At 41.6% G+C, this 24,455-nt stretch overlaps 1 long non-coding RNA gene across 12 annotated transcripts in view; it reads left to right on the top strand.

The window, feature by feature from the left end:
- The window catches only part of LOC129211956 (uncharacterized), an 89,080-nt gene that overhangs the window by 30,493 nt on the left and 34,132 nt on the right, over nt 1-24,455 (top strand). For 7 of the 12 annotated variants that reach the window (XR_008579022.1, XR_008579027.1, XR_008579029.1 and 4 more), the window contains exons 1-6: nt 5,644-5,768; nt 6,905-7,160; nt 16,266-16,489; nt 21,956-22,035; nt 23,464-23,549; nt 24,224-24,388. This is a non-coding gene — a long non-coding RNA (uncharacterized LOC129211956). Of the gene's footprint in view, nt 1-5,643; nt 5,769-6,904; nt 7,161-16,265; nt 16,490-21,955; nt 22,036-23,463; nt 23,554-24,223; nt 24,389-24,455 lie in introns of those variants that run through there. The other 5 variants (XR_008579028.1, XR_008579020.1, XR_008579026.1 and 2 more) reach the window with 3 other exon arrangements.

The following is a 24,455-nucleotide window of genomic DNA, read 5'->3' as shown; positions in this document are numbered from 1 at the left end:
ATATTATTAAATATTTAAGATCAAAAAAAAAGAACCACGACTGAGATCAACAGGACTTTTCTGTTGCGACTTCTTCATGTTGTCAGGAAGTGCCAGTTTGTGGAGGATAAAATTGCTAACAGGAGAGGATCAGAGTTAATGAATCACCTCCTTTACAACGGCAGAGTTTGGAAATTGCCACGGTAGTCGATTTTAGCATTTAGAAACCCAATGGGTGTGTGTTTAATCCCATTTTTTTAATCTACAGATAGCAAGAAAATGAAAATTAAAAAGGCCAGAAGAAAGAAAACATTTCAAAATGATTCATGCTTATAAATTCCAGCCGATCCAAACTGAACTTTTTTGGATGGCAGTTTAGCAGCAATGTTGATGCTTTGTGTCACAGCTTGGGACAATTTATTTATTTATTTATCTATTTTAAATCCTCAAAATTAATCTAACGTGAATAATATGGAGCTGAGATATTATGAATCCAGTCAAATCACACATTTGGCTGACAGCAATGAGCAGCAAAGCCTGCATTGAATCCATAGCTTCTGCTTACGTAATAGAATATTTTTTGGAATGATAATAAAGGCCGTGTGTGATGAAGTATCTCTTCATCCCAAAGTAAGCTGATACAGTGGCTCATGGTGGTTCCTAAGAGCTAAAACTACACACCTTGATTCTAGGCTTAATTTGACTGTTGAATCTCATATCTTTTCCTGATGGATTAAAAATGTGCTATCAATCAGAAGCCTCAGCATCGTATCAGTTCTTACGGATGAGGATTGACTCATCCCTTAAGTCAGTCTCTGGTGAAGTAAATAGCTCAGACTTCCTTAACATTTCATCATCAGGCATGCTTTACAGACCTTATATGTTGTTTGCAGATATTTTTTTGTCCTTTCCCACTTTTTCCTTTTTTATTATACAGTTGAAAGTTTGAAGAACAGAGTCTAAGTATGCGACATTTCATGATTTCTACTCAACCCCCAAGCTCATGAGACTCATTGAAAAACAGTGAGTTTTAAAACAAGAAATAATTGCACTATAAGATTTCTGTGAAAATGTTGAACGCTGGATCCATTCCTTCTGCAAAGAGTTTATAATCTATTTTTTAAGCTTTTATTCATACTGGCTTTTTTCCTATTCCAGTGTGTGGAAGCAGACATCCTTACGGATGCGGGGAGGAGATGTTGGTGATGGGGTTGGTGAGTCTGTACCAACCAGTAGCACTGAGGTCCTGGTCTGGTGTAAACTGGTGTGGTTTGCTCAATTATGTTTTAGCTAATACCTAGAAAAAAGTCATGATATAATTCCACAGGGATTGTAAAAATCCCAGTTTTAGAGTAAATGTGACCTGTTATTATCCGTGTTAAGTTTTTTGCAAATGATTTTTCCAGAGCAAACGTTTTCTGTGAAATCCTCCCCAGAACCAATCTGCTCTGCGTGAATGTTCTGTAGTGACGGAGATGTACTCACCTGGTGTACTGAAGAATTTAAATGGAAGAACAAAAAGAAACTGAAATTGCCTTAGGGATTGAGGTCAGGTGAAGGTTAATCAAAGGAAATGACAGTAAAATGGCATTCATGGCTCTCGGTACATTTTTAATCATTCCTCTCTCTCTCATAAAAGGCACAAAAGATGTGCAAGTTTTTACCGCTGTATTTAGTTAGGGATGATTTTTATTTTTGTCTCGATTATTTTAAAATATCCTTTATTTTATATTTCTCATAGATTTAGCTCCTGAAAACTTGCATTGCAGTGCCTTAAAAATGTGCGTGGGAAATCAAAAATGTGTGTGTGGGGGGGGAAGAAGAATGTTAAGAAAAGGGAGTAATTTTCCCCAGAATATCACTCATTTTATCTTCTCCTTCTAATGTGATAGATTTTGAAGGATTTCTAGAAGTCATGGGTGTAGGGAAGAAATACTCAGAAAAGCTAAATATTCACATTATTACACAAGAGCCAGGCTAAATGAAGTCCGCGAATGCAGCTACCGGAAACAAGAATAGTTTCTTTCAGACTCTGCTAATCTACAAGTAATTACTCTGGTTCTAATATAGATGTTTTGTGCATCTTTTAAAAAAAAAAAAAAATCTTAGAATAATCGTCATGATTACAATGAAATTTTGAAGTCGTGTCTTAGTTTGGGGGCTGTTGGTTATATTCTGATTTTGTGTATGTGAAAACGCCCCACTTAAGAACCTTTATTTTCCAAGTTTGGAGTTGTCACTTTATGCTAGTCACCTTAGATAACTTTGGCATAACCACGGCAGGAACAGGAGCAACTTTATGTAACTTATAACTGCCTGAGGCAACTTTTAAAAAATGTGAGCAATGCATTTTATTTTTTTTTTCCCCAAGTCTGTTTATATAGGTCCCTCCCCCCCCCCCCCCCGCCGTGATGCAGAGAATCCTAAAGGGTATATATTAAACCCAAACAGCTCTCAGCTGGGGTAACTTGGCTATAGCAAATGTATTCTCCTTGCTCTTTAGATCAAGCGTTATGCATCGAGTACCTTCAGCGATGCAGCTGGGAGCTGAGCTTAGGCGAGACCTTGCGGAGTTAAGCCTTTGGAAAGGAACGGGTGGGTGGCTTAAAGAAAACATATTACTGCAGACCCGTGCTATATTATCACCACTGCGAGTTGCATTAAAAAAAAAACCAAAAAAACCCAACAAAAAGCGATGTTTTATACATGTGCTTTCTCCACATGTCAGGAAAAAAAAATAATGATCTGGAAGTCATTTCTTTGTGCGTCGTTGCGCTGTTTATGGCCGTGATTGCTACTGGTAATGTGGCACTTTTCTGCCAGATCCCACGTAGCAAACGCTGTCACGTGGATGCCAGATGGGCTGGTCGCCAGCGAGGCAGAGGAGGAGGGAAAGCCCTGCTCCACCCTGCAAACGCCGCCGAGAAAAAGCCTGCCAGGCAATTATCGGCGAAAATAGAGAATTGGTCAAAAATGGGAAAAACGTGTCTGAAGTCATTGGGTGGAGGTTGAGCTGAGTTTACCTCTCAAACCCCAAGGCTCCTCGGGGAAGGGAAGCCAAAGGCGGCTGGGAAGGCTGAGCGCCGGTGGCTGGAGGGTAGTACTGCGCAGCAACAAGTGCCTGACTTTGCAGACACAGATGGATGAGTAACTTGAGTATTTTCACGTTTACAGGATTTGACTCCGTGATTTTATGATGCTGTAACAATGTCAATGTTATGTTTATGGAAGGCATTTTTCAAAGGTGCTCAGCAGCAGCTCGAGCAGCTGACTATCTCACCCGTAACTCCCCTGTCTTGTAAAACTTCTGTATTAGGAGTAGAAATACAAATAATTTTTGGTGTGTCTTTGACAAAACAGCAATATCTGTTTAAGGAAAAGAAGAGTAAAATGTGAGCGAGATCATTTTAAATGAAAACTGAATACCTGAGTTGAAGACAGCATTATCTGCTGACAACTGGAAAGCTATTGGACTGAGAGAATATGACTTGTTTTTAAATAAACAACAATATGACCTCAGAATTTTTCTGAAGTAAATGCTAAAGAATCGTAGCCAAATCATTTATCTATTTTTAAAGCATCCAATAAAAATATTCAGACCATTATATGCCTGTGTACCCAAATTATTCAAATACAGGAAGTATGAAGTTGGTTTGTGCATTTTTATTCCAACCATTCAGACCAGCTTCCAAAACATAATTAGTAACTTTCTTTAAAGGTTTCTTTTTAAAAGTGTCTGAATATCTTTAGTCTTTCTTTCTTTTTTTTCCCTCCAAAAAAGCAGAGTTGACTGGAAAAAGTAGCAAGTTTAATGTTCAGTGGAAGAAACTGAGGCTGAAATGCCATCTCCCAAATGCTGTGTCGGAACACATTTAATTGCTGCGCATTTTTCCCGCCTGGGCTGGCGGTAAAAACGATGGGGGCTGGGAATGGATTCAGCCCCGTACCTCTGGTTTGAGCATCCCAGGGAGCACCCCGTGCCCGTGGGGTGGGAGGACTACTGGGATCATCGCTCCCTCTCCTGCCCATGCATCCCATCCCAGATCAGGGCTGCTTGTGAGGACGAGAGCTTTTCACCTGAATGAAGCTGGATTAATGTTTTTGGGTGTTGTCCATGTTGTAAAATCACTACGGGATGAAATATGAGCATTTATGGTTTCCCCTGTGGGCATGAAGTGGGGTTTTGCGTTCAATCTTTGCTGACGCTGCAGTGAAGGCGATGAAGTAGCTGAAGATCAGAGGGGAAGCTCTGCTTGGTGTTTCGCGGTTTTGCAGGCTGGTTTTCACATCTTGTACCAGATTAGCGGCGCACCTGCCCTGAGAGGGGGGTTTCAGAGCGAGGAAGCTCGTTTGAGCATCAAAGTAACGTGATTAAAAAAAATTATGGAGGAACAGCAATAACCGATGTTTTGGCGTTTCCTTTCACGCTCTGTTTTTGGAGAGAAACTGTCTGTGCAAGTATTCTCAGCTGATGTCGGTTTCTGTTGGAATAAATTGCTTGCCTCAGTTTGGTCCCCACGTCTTCTGATAAAAATAACATTTTTTTGTACCTCATTAGAAGCCTCGTCGAGTCCAAGCCCTGACAGACCTTTGCTGCGTGTGAGGGATCATCGTGGGTCGGTGAGGTACTGAGTCCAGAGGCTCGCGTGCCTGTGGTGTAGGTGTCCTGCTGATAACCAGGGGAGGTTGTTTCTGGTCCTCTCAGGTTTCCACCTTCATTTTCCACTCTTCCACCAAGATGCGGAGATGTTTAGGAGGAAAATCATGCTGTCTAATTTTAGACATCCAATTGAGGTTGCTTCTGGCTGTAGCGAAGCACAAGCTCTGCTTGCTGCAAGTCCAGAAGCATTTCTTTGGTTGCGGAGTCACGTTCTTGCTCAAGACTAAGTCTGGGTACGCAGAAAGCACAGCGAGGAGCGCAGCTCTGCGACATCTCAGCTGAGGCTCTTTCCCTGCCAGAGTTCCTACCAGGACGCTGGTCTCTAACCTGAGCACCTAAATCAGGTTTGAAAAAGAAATGAGCCAAAAGTCCATGAAAACATTTCTAAGTGGGCAAAGTTTTACACTGTCTTTGGGGTGAACCACAGGTTTCACCAGATGCCAAGCCAGCTGGGAATAAGCCGTGTGATAACCGGGGTCATTGCTGGGCAGATGGAGGCTTCTCCAGGCGTTTTGCACCGTCGGTTCTTGCAACACTAGAAACAGTCAGAAGCAGAAGGTAGGCAACTCTTTTGTCAAGTTAGGTGAGGTAGACGCCCTTCCTGAGGTTATTTGTTGTAGCACGTGAAGTTAATTTAATGCTTAATACATGCCAGAATGGAGGCTAACCTCTTTTGAGAGATTTTAATCTGAAAATGCACTTAGAGCCGTTACTCCCTCGCATTCTCTGCTGCAGAAGGACGGGTATTAAAAATGGTGACATTTCTTTATGGGGTTAGTTTAGAAACAGGAACCGCAGCAAGAGCTGGTTGGGAGGAGCTACCTTTGCAATCAGGGGTGTTGTCTGTACCGGAATCCTGAGGAATTCAGGAGAGTCGTGGCTGCCTGGGCAGCCCTGAGAGGCTTTGGACAATTTGCCGTGGCCACCTGTGGTTATTAGTTTAGAAAATGTGTCACTATTTTATCCTGGCATCTGTTCAAAGTACTAATTCTGTGGATCAGTGTCTTTCAGATGAAGGAAGTGAAATCCTTTTTTGCCCCTGGTGTCTGCGTAAATTGATATCAAATACTCTAATGAAAAGACAACTGTTGTCAGCAGAGGCAAGCAACAAGAAAATCTGGGACAGGAGGTAACTTCATGATGGATTCTACATCCTCAGGGACTTGCTGGGCTCTGAGGATTAATTTTCCATTATATCCACGTGTGGGGCTTTTCTTAAATACACTTCCACTAACAACTTAATACTTTTTTCAATTACAATATCATAAAACGCTACAACTTTTTGTCATTCCACCACTTAGAGGCCAACCCTTTCATCGTTGTGACCGTTGTTGCCACCTTTTACTTTTCCTTAAATGAAGCACCTTTTTGCTGCCCCACTGAGGCCGTGGTTTTGAAGAGAAAGGGTACTCTGCACAGGGGGGAAAAAAACCCAACAAACCACCTTTGTTAGTTAACCCTCACTTCCATGATAGCTGGCTTGGTCTCCTGCAAGTACACCTTATGGACTTGAGAAGCTGTCACCAGAAGTGCCTCTTCTCATTATTTTAGTTCAGTTGGCTCAGGTTATTTTATTGTATATGTGTTGTTATATTTATTTTTATATTATTTATTTATTGTATTTTGCATTTATTTAATGTATAGTAACTCTGAGAATGCATTCTACAAAAAAATGGGCATTTTTACCTGTCAGAATGCCCACACGCTTGACTGCGACAGGAGACAGAGCACGACAGAGGAAGAGTTTCCAGCAGCGACCTTATACTGCTCATAAAAATGAATTGTTCAGGGTATGACAGCATATGAGCCAATGTTTTATAAATGAGTTGGATTTGGGTACCAACGGGTTACAGCCTATTGTAGGAAGGTGGTCAGCAGCTCCAATACTTCTCCATCTGGAAGTGTAGTGGGTTGGAGAAGAAAAAATAGATAGCGTAAGATGTCTGAAAATTATCTGTGCATAAGGAGAGTCTAAAGTGTTTGTGAGGCTGTTTTCACCTTTGGGAAGATGGGTCAGTGCTGCAAGGCACACGATATCACTTCTGGGAGAACAAGGCTTTAGAGGGCTCCTTCACCTGGGGACTTAGTGAACCGGTTTGATGTTGTTGGCACCAACGAGGAAGAGATGCATTGATTTTACAAGACAGCTCAGAATTCTTTTATTTGGGAAATACCAAGCTAATTGCCCCCCAAAATAGTAACTTGGGGGGTTTTTTTGGTGTTTATTTTTAATGATTTTATAGCAAAATGTATTTTTAAATCCAGAACAAGATAAATTGAGAAGTTGGAGATGATGTCTGCAGAAGGGACTGGGCAGATACGGAGGTACCCGAGGGAGAGCTTGGCGTTCCTCTGGATGGAGCAGAGGTTCCTTGTGCAGGCAAAGGGCAGGCTGGGATCTGGAGCTGCGTCCCCCAGCCGGGATGAGGACAGGTCGACTGAACTGTTGGTATCCGCTGGAAAACAAGGCTGCCCAGCTGCTTTCCCACACGTTTTCCGTTTCCTTCATTGAGGAAAACAGGTAAAATCTTTTCTGAGGCAATGTTCATAAGGAGCATCGTCATCACGTGTCAGTGTTCAGAACATAAACCGATCTGACTTAATCTTTGTTTTCTTCTGCACCTCCATTTTATAAAATAGAATTGGAAGAAAATTATGGTCACAAAACCTGATTTTTGCCTCAGTTCTGGTCTTCAGTACAGAACTACCTGACAATTAATATTTGTGTATACCTTTTGAAATATCTGACCTTTGGGGAGTTGACAGAGCTATAATATTAGTCTTTGTATGCTAGCCTGGCTTTTAAACTCCCTGCCTAGTGGATGTAAGTTCAGTGGATACAGATCTGAAACTTGATTTCCTCAGTATAGCTGCATTAGCATTCAGCTGTGGGTATGTAAGATAATAGTATTAAAAGCAACCTTCCATCCTGTTGTCATGGATGCAGCACAGCCCAATCCTGGTAGCAGTATACCACCAGTCTTTGTACAATCTCATTTTTATCTACAAATTTTAATTTAATTATACCAGAAATTCTGTAAGGGTATATAATATATGATTTTATTTTCTGTTTTAAGCATTAAAATGTAAGAATTGAGCAGCTCGTGTTCTTTGTCCAGTGCTCATTTTTTTTTTTTTTTTGCATTCCAAGTATCTGTCAGTATTAGTTATGAGACTGTGTGAAATAAGTAGCCATGAAAGATGCCTGCTTTTATGACAGAATGAGTGGTTTCATGAATTTTAAAGGAGCACATTTGTATTTTCTGTTCTTGAACTACATGGGCTACTCACAAATATGACAGAAGATAATTGTTTGAGGAATTATGATGCCTTTCAAGATTTTGCAGGATATTACTATTTTCATAATCTTTCATTTATCAGGTTATATGGCTTGATTTATTTATGTATGTAATTTGGAAATTAAAGTACTCCCATTCTGTCAGCATAGGTACATGTTTTCTTCGTATAGCTCATACTCCTGTTAGCAAAAATAATGAATGTGCTAATTTTTTTGTCAGCTACTAAAGAAACGTGTCAGAATCAGAGGGTAGTCAGGTATTATTCTGGGCCACGTGAGACAGTATGGAAGCGTACGTATTGCTCCGTCAGTGCCTTAGGATGGAGGGAGCGCGTATTTCAATATATAACACTAACTGTGCCACCAGGCAGTGCATGCACTGCAGTTTGTTAAGATTTAAATGAATGCATTGTTAGCACCGACTTCAACGGGGATTTTGTGTGAGTGAGTAAAGGCTTCAAGCCTTTAATTGACTAAGAAAATCTTTTTAGTTGTGATTAGAGGGACAGATACTCAGCTGGTGAGAGCTGATGGTGCTCCATTGAATCAATTTTCATACCCTGTCTGAAGTCAATGGAGCAGTGCTCATTTATAACCCGGTACCTGGCCCGTTATTATGAAAAAAATGTTTCAGGTCCGATATTTGAGTGGTACGGTAACCTTTTATCGGGGAGCTGCTTGACGTGATTTAAAAAATTTCATCAAAATCGGTGGTAAAATCCTTGGGCTAATAAATTCAGTGCCATGAGCTGTTTTCATTTGGTTGGGAGTTTGAGTGTAGAAGCTATGACTGTGTGTGCCGTTTGCCTGAAAGCATGGTGATGTATCTGCCATGCTTTCATATTTAGCATACAGTCATCTTTTTTAAAGACTAAAATGAAGCATCTCTATATATGTATGAAGCATCTCTGTATCTATATGAAACATCTCTGTATCTATATGAAGCATCTTTTAAAGACTAAATGAAGCATCTCTATACCCTTTTCTGTTTTAGTCATGAAGTATTTGTATTTTTTTCTCTTGGTGATGTTATCGCACTTTCTATCCTGTGATAACTGCATAGCAGGATTGTATTTTACAGTAAAAAAAGTAATTCGGAATATCTTTATTTATTGAACTTGTTCACAACATCAGAATTTTGTTGCTGAAAATCCCCTCGCAAAATTCTGTGCACGCCCAAAATTAAACCGCTCTCAAGGTGCAGTCAGGAAAACCAGGCACCAACATTATGGAGTGAAAATTAAAGAGGCAAAACATCAGAGCGTCTACTGTATGTGCCTGCTGTTAGACACTCAAGCATGGAGAACAGGATACACCTCTCTGGATGGATGGCTTTCCTTATTAAAAAAACACAGTAGGACGCACAGTAGGGGAACGCACTAAAACAAGGCTTTGTAGTAATTTCCTTGAAAGAAATTTCCCAAGATAGCAACTTGAAAAGCTTTTAATCTTACGACTAGCTATATAGTGAGTTTTACTGTAGGTGGTATAAAAAAGACCATTAGATTGCAGCCGATCTGGTACAGTTGGTCCAAAGCCGCTTCCCTTCCAGCCTTCCTTCTCAGGAAAAGGATTAGACTTTCCTTGCACCAGAATTAGGATTGAATAGATCGGTGTGAGTTCTGGCATATTTAAGAACTTTAAATACATGTCTCTCAAGTTTGAAATTACGTTAGAAAATAGAGAACCCATCTGATACACTTGGTCACGTGTACTGCTTTCTGTGACGCTGAACTGATTTGTTAGGTCAAAGTTTCTTCTCAATTGTGAAATTTGAAGCCGCTGCCAGCCATATTTTTGAGCTGATGTTTTATTTTGGGTCTCTGAAGAGTGTCCCCCGCTACTCGGGAGGAAAATAAAGTGTTTCTCTCAAACTCCTGAAGAAGCATCCTACGCGACCGCGTCCTGCAGCAGCTCCGTGTGCTGCAGTGTACCAGCAGCTTCTCACTGGACTTTGCCCGATTTGTGCTATCTATTCCACCTGACTATTAAAGCTCAAAGTAAAAAAAATACAAAAAATATAAAAAATATCTGTATCTGGAGAAATTCCGGTGCAAATACGCTGGAAGGCTGCTGTGTGTGTTATGGTACCTGATAACCCTTAAACCAGCGTGACCGCGGGCTCGGTGCTGTGCTCGGTGCCTGTTTAGGTGTTCAGGGGCCATCCTCTGAAATCCTGCAGCTTTTTCCCAACCCCGTTTAGGTGTCGTGACTAAGAGGTGGTGGCCCCAGAAGTTCGGCACAGGGAGCTGGAGGCTGTAGGTGCCGCAGGTGCTGCCCACCCGCTCCTCCCACCCCGAGCCGGCAAGCACCGGGCGCCCAGCACCGATGTGTGTGAGCATCAGCGCAGAAGTCTTAACATCTTGTATCTATCTTGTGTCAGCTGCTGCGAGCAGAGAACAGGGAACGAACATGTCTGATAATGTGTTTCACATTGAAATAATTAAAGAGAATTGTTGCTGGAGGGAAATGTGCCTTTAAAAATTAACCCTGACATCTCTCTGACAATTTGGCTTATTACAGGAGATTTTTTTTTTTTTTTTAGTTTTACTAAACTTGATATGCATGTTTCAGCATCTTAGACAACGTAGAGCCTTTGAAAACTTCCTTGTATGAGTAGTCTATACTTACACGAGCAGTCCCATCTATTTTCCGCTGAACTACTCGTAGGATGTTTAAAGAATCGGATCTGAAGTAAATGACACATTCTGCTATGCCCTGGAGCCTGTGCTAGTTGTTATTGTTTGAATCTATCTCTTGATTGCATATATTGCGGTCTTCTATCACACGGGGTGCCAGTTTTGAAATCTGAATGTTGTTCCTCAAGTAGCTATCGAGCAGCTTGCTTTTTTTATTTCTTCTTGTGGTGAAACAAGTCCTTGGAAATTGAAAGCAGCAATTTCCATAAAGCACTGAAAGTTTAAAAATGTTTTTCCTGATGGAGCTGGAGTATTTGAAAACAAATGTAAAGGCCTATAAAAGCGGTATTATTTATTTTTAAAATTCTAGATATGATAACAACAGTTATAATAACTTTTTTGTGGTCTATGGGAAGTTAAATATACAACCGGGTATTGGTGTGCAGGAAGTTTGGGTTCATTATGTCGTGGCTATAACAGGTATTTTCCAGTTCAAGAATTGTGCCACTTTTTATTGGGGTGAATTCCAGTATTTTCAGTTCTCCATCTGATGAAAATTTGTTAGTCCAGGGATAGGAAATTTTGGGTTTCTCGCAGTTTGATCGTTTTCTCACTAATTTTAAGCTGCATTTAGAGAGTCTGAAAAGGGCGTGCGAGGTGGCAGGACTGGGTGCCCGATGCTTTTCATCTGTTTGATGTTGCCTGAACTGCCTCGGACTGTGTGTGTGTTTAAAAGGCTTTCTTCCTCCTGCCAGTCAACGGGAGGAATTTGAGTGCATTATTCCAGCCGCGATGGTTTGGAACTGTGTGATTCTGCAGCCTGAGGAAGGGCTGAGGTGCTGCTAAGGCATTTCTCGCTTTCAATTCTGCAGCTGAGAAGAGAGACATGCAAATTGTCCTTCAGATGCTGAAAAGTTGTGGTGGTTTTTTTAATTTTTTTTCTTTTTTCTTTTGAACAATGTCTGACCTCACGGGAGGAAAACACAGTAAAATATACAGGAGCAAGCACATACTTTTAATTTTTATTCTGCCATTCTCAGTTTGCAGGGCAGATTCCCGGTTGACACGATCTGCACCCATCGGTACACCCCCATTTGGTGTAATGCTGGTTTGCACCGGCGGAGAATTTGATTGCAGGAGCCAAAGTCTCCTTCCTTCCTTCCTTAGTCAAGGGGAAGAGATTCAGCCCCGTATTTCCTCTTCCACCGAACTTTTAACAATTTGGTGATCTTGGGCACAATCCTTCATGATGCTGAGTGCCCCCATGGGCGCTTAAATCAGGATAGCAGATGGCTTGTGATGCTTCTTAAAACTGGGCGCTCCATTAGCTAAAATTTAAACCACAAAATACTTTAAAAAGACTTCTCAGAAATGTTTTTCTTGGCTTGGGAAGGATTTTTACCCTTTTTATAAAAACAGGAACTAAAGAAATATCTGTTAGTTGCTGTGACATTTGCTATAGACCTAGCCGTACACAACATTGCTGGTACGTTCTTTCTGGCTATTAAAGGCTCATTAAAAAAATTAAAGTCTCCACAATTTACAATATTTTCCATTGAAATAGCATGTTAACACATTTCTTTAATCAGTGTGTAACTGTCAAGGGAAAGAACAATTCATCTAGTATAGGCATACATTAGAAAAAAAAAATTATCTGATTTAATTTTATTTGTTTTATATTCAGGGCTTTTTGGAAGGAATTCCTGCAGGGAAATGGTTAATCTATTTTTAACTAAAGCTTACTTTTGTAATCTATCCAGTGCTTAGAGTTCTGTCATTGATCTATGATTTATGTGATTTAAACCACCTCTTGGCTGTAACATTGGTTTCTATCCAAGATGCTGAGCTGAATACTAATTACGAGATCAAATTTATGCTGTTGGGCTAAGCAGCTGAAGGAGCTTTCCATGCAGGACTCCCTTAAACCATGCCACCGTTGAGCATTAGTGAAATATTTGGCGGAGGGCGGAGGGGGGGGGAAGGAGGAGGGAGAAAAATGCTGGAAAAGAGAAAAAAAATATTGCAGGAAAACTGAAGTGCCCTTTGAAAGCTTTATTTTTAGTTCTCTTGAATGACTGTACAGTGCTATATGCAGATATTCAGTGTGCATAAGCCTGTGAATATGCACATGGTTATGTTTTTACAGCAGAATCTCACTAATTCACCCTAACGATTGGGAAACCCACAGAGAAAAGCCAAATGGCATGAGTGAGCAAACAAATAAATAAGATTGAGGATATTTTATTCCAAGATGTATTTTATGCCTTTATTTTGACAAGTATCATGTTGTCAGAATGATTTATGGTATTTCATAGCATACCAGTAAATGCACTGTAGTATGGTTTCTTACAGTAAGAAAGTCTTAGTAACAATAGCTTTGCTTTCCCTCTCCTTAAAGCATTTTTGCTGAGAAATAAGCCGAGAGCACCAATTTTATAGAAAACATAGGTCTTAGGCTTTCCTTTGGTGCGAATGAGTAACACTCTTCCATTCGCCTGCATCGCCTTTGCTGCGGAGGTCAGGGTGGCAGCAATTTTCTTGGGTGTAGGTAGTCAAAACACGTTCGAACGGCTTTGAATCCAAAATCCAGTTTGAATAAAAATGAAATTTTCCACAGGAATTTTATTGATTATAATCGGTTTTGAGAGAAAACGCGTTCCAGTGCATCATTCGACTTTCATCTCTGTTGGTATAATGTTGAAGTGGTTCATTTTGATGATGCTGGAATGTTTTACTTTGTTCAGGTTTCTGGGTTGTTTTGTTTTGTGGGTTTTTTTTTATTTATAGTGCAGTTCTCAGGTTTGTTATATGCTCTGTTTTATATTTTGTTACATTTGGATACTTTTAACATTTTCAGACAAAAACTGCGTATTATTAAAATGTAACATTTGCATGAAACGTTTTCGTAATTTCAATTTTGCCGGAATCTTTTAAGATTTCATTTCCCTCCCGCGCTCGTGAGAAAATATTGGAATTCCTCACAGAATAGAAATTCCAGGTTGCGACTATTTGTCCTCTCTGTTTTTACTTTGGAGCGGTGCGTCGTTGCGTCCGCAGGGGTCTGGAGACGCAATCCTGGCCAACCGATTAACGTATAGGGTGCAGGTGACGTCGTCAGACGTATGCAAGGAGAAGGATTCGGGTATTCTTTTGTTTTCCCTGTGACGTCGGTATCGCCACCCATGAGAATCGCTGTCTTGAACCGCGTTCAAGGGGATGTGTGCGCTCACATGCCGTCCCCCTCGCAGAGGTTACAGCCTTGTGGCTGGAGTCAGCAGGCCGTCCCGCTTGGTCCGTAGGAGGCCCTTTGGTGGGGAATTCGTTTCCTTTTATCCTCGTTCTTGCTCACTTTAAAAACAAAACCCAAAACAAATAAAAAAACAGGAACAGAAATAAAACAAACAGAAAACCTTGAAAAAGTTTCTTCCAAGGGCAGTTTTAGACTAACGATCTGTGGTTGTGTGTCTATTGCTTGCTGTCTCCCTCATTTCTTATTTTTCCCATTTTCTAGTGTGGAGAAACTCATATTTCATAGAATTTTTGGCTTTTTAAAAATTATATTTATTTATACTCCATTGATGCCCTATTTGCTTTTCTATGTGCATTGTTACAAATAATTTGCAATGCAAATAATACACATTTCATACATTTGGGTAAAAGTTTTTGAATACACGCATGTATATGTAATACCAAAGTGGGATGTGCTTGGGAACAGTTTTATTAAGAGGAGCCACAGTTCCCGATCCGATTTCTGTATAACGTTCTCCTCTGACGCCATCCTTGCCTGCCTCGTCTATAGGTGCCGTAGGTTACACATCTAAACGCTGCCCATAGTAAGCGCAAAGAATTGCCTCATGGTCTTAACGTCTGCAAAATGGAGGCTGTTGTTAGGAAAAATCAGGATGAGCCCAGGGACGTTGATGAAGCTGCACGTTGGGGCTGTAATTGCAATCAGGTCACTTTGCCAGCTGACTGTAACCGCTGGATGCGATACACATTCTCTTACTGCTTATGCGGGGAAATAATTTGCACCATCAGTGATGTTGTTGATCTTGAATAAGAGTAGGTAAAACAACAGAAGTGAAGCTAGGTCTTGAGTTAATTGCTGTCATGGTCTGAGGGACTTCAAAGGAATTATTTTACCGGAAGCCTCATTAAGCGGATTGGATATTTTACTGCGCTGAACAGGTGGCTGAAGTGCTCCGTAGGGAAGTGCTAGAAGATGGAACCACCTCCAGGACTCCCCGTACCCATGAAGCTGCTGGGGCGGAGGGGAGCTCCAGCTCCAGGGACGCCCAAGGTGGGCCAAGGGGTGGCCGTGTGGCCAGGAGGCTCGCAGAAGCTGCAGACCCCAGCCCGCCCCAGTGGGGTCCCCATCCCGAGCAGGTCCCCATCCTGAGCAGGTGCTTCCCCATCTTGCTGTTTCTTTGAAGCGTGGGCTTGCGGGACTGACGCTGTGGGTGTCACGCGGGGCTTGCGTGGCCTCGGGGTGGCTGTGCTGTGTGGCCAGGGCTCCGGCTGCGACGGGAGCCTTTCCTCCCTGCACCAGCGCTTGCTCTGATTTACGCTGTGCCTCTAACACTGCTTTTACAGGGCAAACAGTCAGTGAGGAAGAAAGAAGTGCTATATATAATCTGATAAAGTAACATTCTAGAGGAAACATACACGATATTTTGAGTGTGTATATATATGCGCTAAGTATTTGTTCTCATTTTCTTTATTTGCAGTAGAACTGTTCAATTAACAATTGTGGCTTTGACCATAATGTGGGGGGATTTCCACTGAAAGTACAAAACCTAAAATCACATTAGCATATAGATGCACTTGCACGTGTATATTTAAAATTTGATTTATGTATAAGATATATAAGTGGATATTTTGTATACCTTCATATAAATATATAAGTATATAAATAGTACACAACGTAATTCATGGGAGGGGAGAGCATTTTGGAAAGCTGTTGTGGATAGCAGTTAATTAGTGCTGCCTATTGTCTTGATGATGCTAGGAGGTTGTTACATGCCCTCAGGAGAGCCCCATTATATCCCTGATAAAAGCACTTCTCCCTGGTTGAGAAGAGGAATATGTCTGCTGCCATTTTGGGGATCCTTGCTCTGTTTTAAGCTACGCCGCATGCACATCCACATGCATGTTGGGGCGTGCTTGCCGACTCCTGTCGGGAAGTGTCTTGCTGACATCAAATGTCCCACGGCTCCTTCCTCCCTCTAAAATTTTAGCCCGTTCTTCTCAGAAGCCTCGTGTGCGTGAGCTCTAATGTGTCTGCTGAGACCTTCACTGCCCTTCCTACGGCATACCAGTTTGCCTGCACAAAGCTATCCAGTCCGTGTTGACAGTGAAACCTTTGTTGAGCTGCCACGATGCCCTGTTAAAATACTGTAATTTTCTCTACCTCACATCAGGAAAAGTTTTGGAATGAAATTCCTCTGAGCATCGTGTTTTCTGCTCGCCAACAACCCTCCAGCCTGGGTTTGGGTAGGCGGCTGCTGAGCGGATTTGCTTAGCGTGCTGCTTTCCGTAACAGCCAGTTCTGTTGGCTCTTCCAAAAATGATGTGATTTATGGAAAAGGGAGCAAAACCCCACGCTGGATGGTGATAGCAATACTGGTTTTCTCTCCTCCTCTCTCGTGACAAAGGAAGTTCAGATTTTTCTCTATCTTTGTTTATGTAGGGGTGCTTACTAATCCCACAGATGTAAAACTGTTTGAAGAGTAAAAGGTTTGAAGTCAACTCAGGCTGCTGAACATCCAAAAAGAGAAAGACCCACCATACAAATCAATTTTTTGCCCTTGGGAATGCAGTTATCAGCAACAACAACAATAACAAAATGCTTCTCCTCAAGTTTAAATCCCAGCAAACAGAAACAACAGTGAAATTTAAGCTACAAGCACCAAGGTAAGATTTGGGCAGTTCTTCTTACGGAAGTACCAGCACCGGAAGACCTAATGTATCTCTAAAGCACTGCGTGGTTTTCATGGAAAATGGATAGAAGTTAGGATATAATTTATAAATAAGCATAGGAGCTCTGTAATTTCTGCAAACCAGTGAAAATTAATAAAACCTAGGGCTAGCTATTTGATAAAACTGAGCAGACAAAGTGTGTGTAACTATCCGTAGAGTGGCTGACATGATGAATGATGATGGATCCAAACTCATCTGAAGTTCTTCAGCAGCATAAAGTAATTTCTATAGGGTACTTAAATGTGCCTGAAAGAGAACAGTATATTGAAGGTTGCATATTATGCTAAGACTGACAAGTATTTACGATTGGAAGGTCTCTGTGTTGGGATTATCAGTTTTTGTATACCTTTTCTCAGTTCTTTAATCTTTTGACTTAAAGACCTTTCCAAAGATAAGGGAAAAGAAAAAAAAAGAGGCTGATTCCTATATTTGTACTACAGAGATAGTAAATACCCCCTTACCTCAAGAAAATCAGCAGTGTCTGATACTACACAGGTGTTTTTCTGGAGTAATGAATGCCCTCCTTGAGGAACAGTTGGTGAGAGAGGTGTCTGAGTGGCAGGCAGGAGGGTGGGCTACAGTTCAGCTCAGCTAAGCTCAGCTCAACTCAACTCCTTCCTATGAACGCGAAAGAAAAATCCTACCATGTTGTGCCAGTTGCATCTAGTGAGTTTTATGTTAATGCAATTGCAGATGTGGTTGAGGAAATTTGAGAAAAAAAAAAAAGTTTTTTAATTTATGGTGACAGCACTTGTGGCTAAATGTGGCAGCTGAAGAAAAATACGGGTATAACTACACTGAGTTGACAGGGTATTAGAAATCTGTGTAATCGCAAGGGAGAGGAAGTGGAGTTTTAGAAGTAAAATGCCCGTTCTGCAGAACTTCTGCCTTCCAGTTGTCTTTGTATCTCTGGAGTGTTGTAATCTTGTTCAAAAGAGAGCGAGAGATTTTGATTAAAGGTTTTTCTAAAAGTATGACAAATACAATCTGCATTTGTCTCGGGTTTGGAAGAGGAGAAACTTTTGTGCAATACACAGATTGATTTGCAAGACCTTAAGGTTTTTGGCTTTCCCTAACCTTTTCTAACACACTGCAGCAATCGCTCTTTGAACGTGTCGATCCTCCTGGGTCTATAAGAGCCTTTGAGACAGAGCAAATTTTTTCAGTGTTGACTGTAGAGGCTTGTGATTTGAGAGCTGAATGTCCCTTTTTCAACCCTGCTACCAGTGACCCACTGCGTAGTTTCTATCTCACATTATAAAGTGGTTATTCACAGAGGGCTTTGACCAATGCTATCTGGAGATGCTTTCCTGGCAATGGGATGTGAACATCCTGGGGCAGATCTTCAGCCAGGATGAAAATCCTGCTTGGTCACTGCAGCTCAATGGGTGTCTGTTAATTCATGTGGAAAATGCGCGACCCGCAACGAGATCATAAAGTTCAGTGTCCTTGACTGAGTGCAATACTTTGCAGTCAAGACTGAAACGTCTTTCTTCCTTTAATTCCCCTGCATCTCGATTGTTCCGTAATTCCTTTAAGTTGTTTTATACCAAAACCTACGATATTCTCCATGAAACCTTTGAGGAACGTTCCTTGCGTTCTTCCTCTCTCTTTTGTTAGGTTACTGCATTTCCATAGGAGTAGGAATACTGAGCCCTGAGAGCTCACCTGGATCCTCTGCTCACAGACCATGTTCATCGTGCGCAGAGGTTAAACTCCGCTGATTCCGGTACGGCCATTATTGCTGTAGCAACCGTTCAGGACTTTATTTGCTTATTCTTGAAGAGCCTCAGTCTTTTATTTTTAATTAAGTTACATGAAGATTTTGAGGAAACTCTCTTAGCTGACGGAGTGCCCTCTAACAGCCATGTCTGGAGGACAGAGTGGGGAGGCTGCTTTGCCCGCCACGACTGCGCCCTGGGCATTTCTCTTGTGTTTTGGTGGCGAATCGAAAGGTGGAATTGCCTCGTGCTGGAAGGAATCCCCTGAGCAGAGGATTTGCGGGGCTCCTTTGCATCGGTGCAGTGCAGCCAAGCACTCTTCAGGCGATGCAGCTTTCCTCCGCTCCTTCTGAGAGCAAGCAAGGTATTTGGAAAGATGAATTATCTGCACTTTGCCTTCAGCCTGGCACAAAATCTTTCATCCTCCACCCTTTCTACAGGAGGATTTTTCTTCTCTTTGCAGCATTGGACTGTAATTAATACTGTGGTTGTTGTACACCTCTTGAGGCAAGGTAATTTGACTTGAATTAAAAAAACAGAACCAAGAGGGTAAGATGCTGTTAAGGAGAGCATTAACCTGGCAACAGTAGTGACCATCAGCATCACCTCACACTTGGCTACGTAGGAATTGGGTAGATGCGTATGAAGCTTTTCTATTGCACAAAAATGCCTCTCTTCAGCCAGTGAAAAAGCCCTTTGTCCATCAGTCAAACGTGTCAGCTGAGAATCTCGCTCTTCCTTTACAATCCTCAGTCCTGATCCCATCAACACTGGAGGCAAAACTGCCGATGGTGTCGGTGAAGGCAGGCGTGGAGCGTGGTCCTGCGAGGCTCCCTGACCTCTGTCTCATTAACACCTGGATTGCTTCACCCTTTAATCCAGTCATCGGTACCCGAGCGCGGACGTGTTTCACTGCTTTGCCATGTTTGATTGGTTCTGTTGTTTGTGTTTGCAGCTGTACTGCTGTCCTTCTAATTTTTTTTTTTTTTTTTTAATATATTGCATGGATGCATAGAAAAGTATCTCAGAGACCTTCCCTCCTTCCCCAACAACTTCTTGCCATGCCTTCTACTGGGCAGTCAGGCAAAGTTATCTTTACTACTGTGGATTTTATCAACTTGAAATACAATCAATTAAAAAAGAAAAGGAGCAGTTTTAGGCAGCAAGGTGGCCCTTGAATGCCTCAGTCAAGTTTTGCATTTATGCACCGATTTTCTCATTTTGTTTTTATATTACTTTCTTCCCCTTGTTACTTTATGTGAGTCCATATAAAAGATGAAATGGACTCTGGAGGAGGAAATGTGGAAGCTGGTGGTACCCAAGGTACCATCAAAAGTAGAAAGCAAGTAAACGGACGTAGATTTTGTATTTCCCCGCCAATCTCTTCTGTTAATAATAACTCTCCTTATTACTTAAAGCAATTGCAGGTCTAGAAAACCAGCAGAAAAGTCTAGCTTTAAAAAGCTGACTTTTCAGTGTGTGAGTAAACTTTGCCTTTGAAAAGCTCTGTTACCTTTCATGCAAAGGTTCAGCTTACAAATGATATCTACACAGGGTTCAGTGTTGGATAGGTGTTGGGAGCATGTCACAGTCATGAGCAGCGTGCATTATTAATAGTTATAAGTTTATTGATAAACCCAGTTGTGGCTGGTTGGTCATAAACAGCCTGTTTCTCTACTGGACCTCAGAAAACACATGATTAATAAAAAGGTGTCTGCTTTTCCAGCATTCAACACTGTATTTCATCTGCAGTGGCAGGATGTTGCTCAGCAGTGACCAGGTCTTCCCTGCTCAGCTGTGGGCTCTGTGCCATGATGAAAATCCCTCCTAGCAGGCAGTGAGCACCCGTCATCGGGAGGGGACCTGCTCTCTGCTCTTCACAGGTGAAAGCTTCTGGCTGGGATGAAAACCAATCCCTCATGTGCCACTGCCTCACCGCGTCATTGTCCTCCCCCATCATCCTTGTGAATGACACGAGACATCTAGTGAGGCCACCTCCTCCGCCTGCACTGCCCCAATCTCACCATCAAGTCCCTGCTCTGGGTCGGATCAGGACTCTGAAAACCATGATCTGCTCCTAGCAGTAAGCCCATCAAATATAAACCCCTGTACTTATTTGAGAGCCATTTGTGTCATTAGCAGGACACTTAGAGCCAACAATTTTAGCCGTAGGCACATAATTACCCTTCTCCCAAACATGACCCCAGACCATGTAATCTTCATATTGGTGCTCTCTGGGTCTTCCTCTTTTACACAAGCAAGAAGGCTGAGCTCCAAGCCAATGTCAGCCCTGCTGTCTCTCCTAGTTTACCTTCCATGATGTATTTTCTCTTGTTTGTGCTATTTTGACCTTCTCCAGCAGAAGGTGTGGTAGCCCTTTAGTGGAGCATTGTGGAAGTAGCCTTGGGTCCTCCTTTCCCAACCAATGAGCATCCTGCTTGAGATGCTTCCTTTTCTGTTGGCCTAAAAATAAGAATTACATTGCTCTGCTGCAGTCACATCTCTCGGGCAGTGAACAGAGCTTCTTGAAACCAGCAGGCTATACTGTATATTCAAGCTTCCTAGATTCCATTAACATTTTGTTAATGAAATAGTGCTTTGTCAAAGAGTCTTGAAAACTTAAAAGGGTATTTAAGCTTCTTCCATGAGTCAATACCATGTAATGTCAACATTACCACGAAGGGATAATTCAGAGATGTCACACAAAGCATGTGTTATGCCTTTTCCAGTCTAGCAAAACAGATCAGCATTTATGTTGTTTAATCCATCTTCAAAAATCTTTTGTTCTGAAAAGTTTGAGATCAATCTTGTCAGTATTTACTGACACAAAGCTGATGTAAGTCGCTGTGCTCCTATTGACTTCATCTGAGTTGTAACGATTTACCCCAACCTCGAATTAAGCCCAAATTAGGCATACGAAGAACTTGATATCAAACTTTTAAGGAATATAGAGCTGAATGGCACGTATCCTGCCAATGAAAATGTGGATAAAAGGAGAGGGAAGTTTAATAGTTTGCAATGATCTGGGGTAGTACAAGCACGATTGGAAGAGACTTAAAAAAGGGAACGTTATCTAAAACTTTGCATTTATGAAATAATGCACTTTTTTGGCTAGAAGCAAAGAGGAACTACAGAAATAGAGAGTTCAGCTCTGAGCTCTGGCAGTGAGGTTCAGCATGGGGACATGGGGGCTAATTTCCAAATTGTATGTGCTGCAGTGTCCCGGGTTTATGTCACTGTTGCAGCAAGTCTGATCAAAGTACATGAAATCCCTCCTTCCATTCCTCCTTTCTTCCTTTTTTTAGTAATTCTGTAATTGTACCTACCACAGAAGGAAGTCGTTTCATCCTACTGGACATTGCAGTAATGCTGTTTGTTTTACCTTTGTACTTTTTAATCCTTTTCCATTAAAGCTCTGTATAATTGATGTAGTTGAATGTAATGAGAGGTAGCCTCAGCTTGCTTTGAAGAAAATAGACTGCCTTACTTCATACTTGGCTGAATCCAAAATGCTTTATTTCTTAGCTGAACTAAATCTATTTCAGTCTCAGACTTCCCAGATATATGGGGTCAATTCTGCAATACGTGAAGTGATGTAAAGTTCTTTAGAAATAGTTCATATATTTTGGTGGCAAAGGTTTGCGCTTCATTCACGTTCAGGATTTTTCTTTCAAAACAGGCATTGTGGAGACCAGCAGCGTTACAGACCTGCTCGAGGAGCTCAGCGGGAGAAGAGCCAGCGCCGCAATGACGATGCGAGTGAGTGGGGAAAAATAGTCCTAATGTTGTATTACTGCTGGTGGGTCAGGGACGCCGAGGTAATTTGCAGGTTCCTTCTGAGTAAGGGATACTTTCTGCCTTGATTGCACACAGCAGGAAGAAAAATAGTATGAGGCTCTTCATTTATACTTTTATGCTGTTTTACAACCTGGGAAACGTATGGGGCATAAGCCAATTGGTCTTTCTGTGATGACCTATGGAGGGCTTGCAGCCTCGTTGCTCCAGGTGAGGTCACTGCAAGAACGAGGAAAGCGAGAATAAAATAAGGGAAAAAGGAAACACATTGCAAATACAGGCTTTGAAACTGTCTGAAAGCAGGTTGTACAGCATAGGGTGTGTTCTAGCAGCCTTATGGTATAAAAGGGTCTCCAAATGGTTAGCTCTTCTTGAGAGATGCCTCGTAGCAAATTATGCTATACGTGAGTATATGTAGTAAGTGCATATTTTTACAACTAAACTACATTTTAGAATTATCTCCCAGATCCCAGTATATTTGATCAGGTGCTTTAAAGGAATAATACTTTTGTTAAGTAGGAAAATTTAAAACAAACCCACACAAATGTTACATAAGAAGAGGAATCAGACATAAAGTTTATGATCGATCGTGGCCTGCTGTTTATAAACCGAACTTGGAGTAAGCACGCTGAATCTGAAATACCGCAGTCAGCACTGCAGCAAAATGACACATGTGGCAACGGAGGCAATGTTTAAAATCAGTTTAAAAGGAAAAGAAAGCCAGGTATTTCTAATAAAAAAATAATAAATCTGATATGGGTAATAATGTAACTATATATGTGAAGTGCCATTCAGATAAAGTCTCAAAGGCTTTACAGATTTTAATGAGCCCACAACATAAATCAGAGGAGTCTGAGAAAGGAGGACAGAGGCTGGAAAGTAGGATACTGGGCATTTTAACCAGATATTTAGAAAAAGAAAAAAGAAGTCCTTGCAGACATCAGGTACTGAAGAACTATTACGGTTGGTAGAAACTCTACGCAGAGATGGGGTTTGTACCTGCAGCAGTGAATGTTCGAAGAGAGGTGGCTAGCGCCAGCTGTGTGATGGCAGTGGGATCAGGGATAGACCTGCATCTCTCCTTGTCTCAGTTCTCCATGTATAAAATGAGAACAATAGTTTCTTCCATATTTTTCTATATTTCCCATGTAAATGATAAATTCTGGGGAAAGCAGCTCTGTATTACTCTGTGTTTAGACAGTGCCCATCGTAGCAGAGCCCTTATGTTATCCAGGGGCTTCCAGGTCCATCCACCAAACAGGTAATTGTATTTTCTCAACCAAGCAGAATATTTCCTCTATATGGCATTAAATTGGGTAATTGAAGGAAATCAGTGGTTTTACCACTCTATCATGTATTAAACAACTTCTTATTCTAGTTTCCTTGTTTCAGGTGGTTTGAACAGAGGTCTGTGGTGGTCTGTCTCATTGGAAACTTCTGTGCTCAAACCAGGAGGATGCTATAGATGGAACTAATCTGTGAGTAAGTTTTCTGGAGGCCATTACGTCTCCTACAGTTTTGGGGTTTTTTCTAAAGGAGACGTTGCTCTGTATGTGTCTGTGTGTGAGGGAGAGAGAGAAAGAGCATTGACTAGAGGGTTGCAGTTATCACACTGCTAAATATCCCTTATTTTTAGTCGGAGTCTTCTGAATATGAGATCCCACTACAGGTAGGTGAAGTGACCTCTTCGGTTTTGAATCTGCTCTTCTCTGGCAGATGCAAGGCTGCAGCTTTGAACAGGAACCCCCTCGTGCTCCATGCAAAGCTCTTTGAATTGCCCCTGATACGCTTCTAAGGCTCCCTGGTTGCATGCAAGGCACTTTGAAGATGAATGCCCTAGCATAAGGAAAACATGAAACAAAACTTACTCCCTTATGTCAGAGTGTGCGGCAGATTTCTCAAAGATCTTCAGTACAATGGTGGCTCTTTGGTGGGTGAGAGGAAATAGGCTGGTTCGCCAGCTTGTAAAAGCAGAACAAAATTGCACAGGGCTATCCATTGGGTGGTAGATCAGGCAAAAGAAAGGCATTTGGTGGTCTCCGCAACGTTCAAGTCTGGCAAAACTTATTTCAAGTTGACTTCATTGGATCTCACTTGATGAAGACAAATTTATTAATATTTTCTTTCTCCTGAAGTTTGCTGTATTTTCAAGTCCACAGATATGCCATGTGCTCTTGAGGGGGAATATTTGTCTCTGTCTCCACGAAAATCGTCACAGCCCAGCTCCTTAGGCTATGTATAACCATCGTAATTTTGGATGTGACCAAGAGTCCTGGGAACTGAAGGGCCCATGGGTCCTTGGGAGAGTGGTAAAACGGTAGGCAGTTTTCTCTTATCTGTGCAATTCTGAATATTTCTGTGACAATTGACATGAAACTATCCCA

The sequence above is a fragment of the Grus americana genome, chromosome 12, assembly GCF_028858705.1.
Source record: "Grus americana isolate bGruAme1 chromosome 12, bGruAme1.mat, whole genome shotgun sequence".
NCBI classification, from domain to species: Eukaryota; Metazoa; Chordata; class Aves; order Gruiformes; family Gruidae; genus Grus; species Grus americana.
The sequence above is the reverse complement of the archived record's forward strand: the minus strand, read 5'-3'. Positions and strand labels throughout refer to the sequence as shown.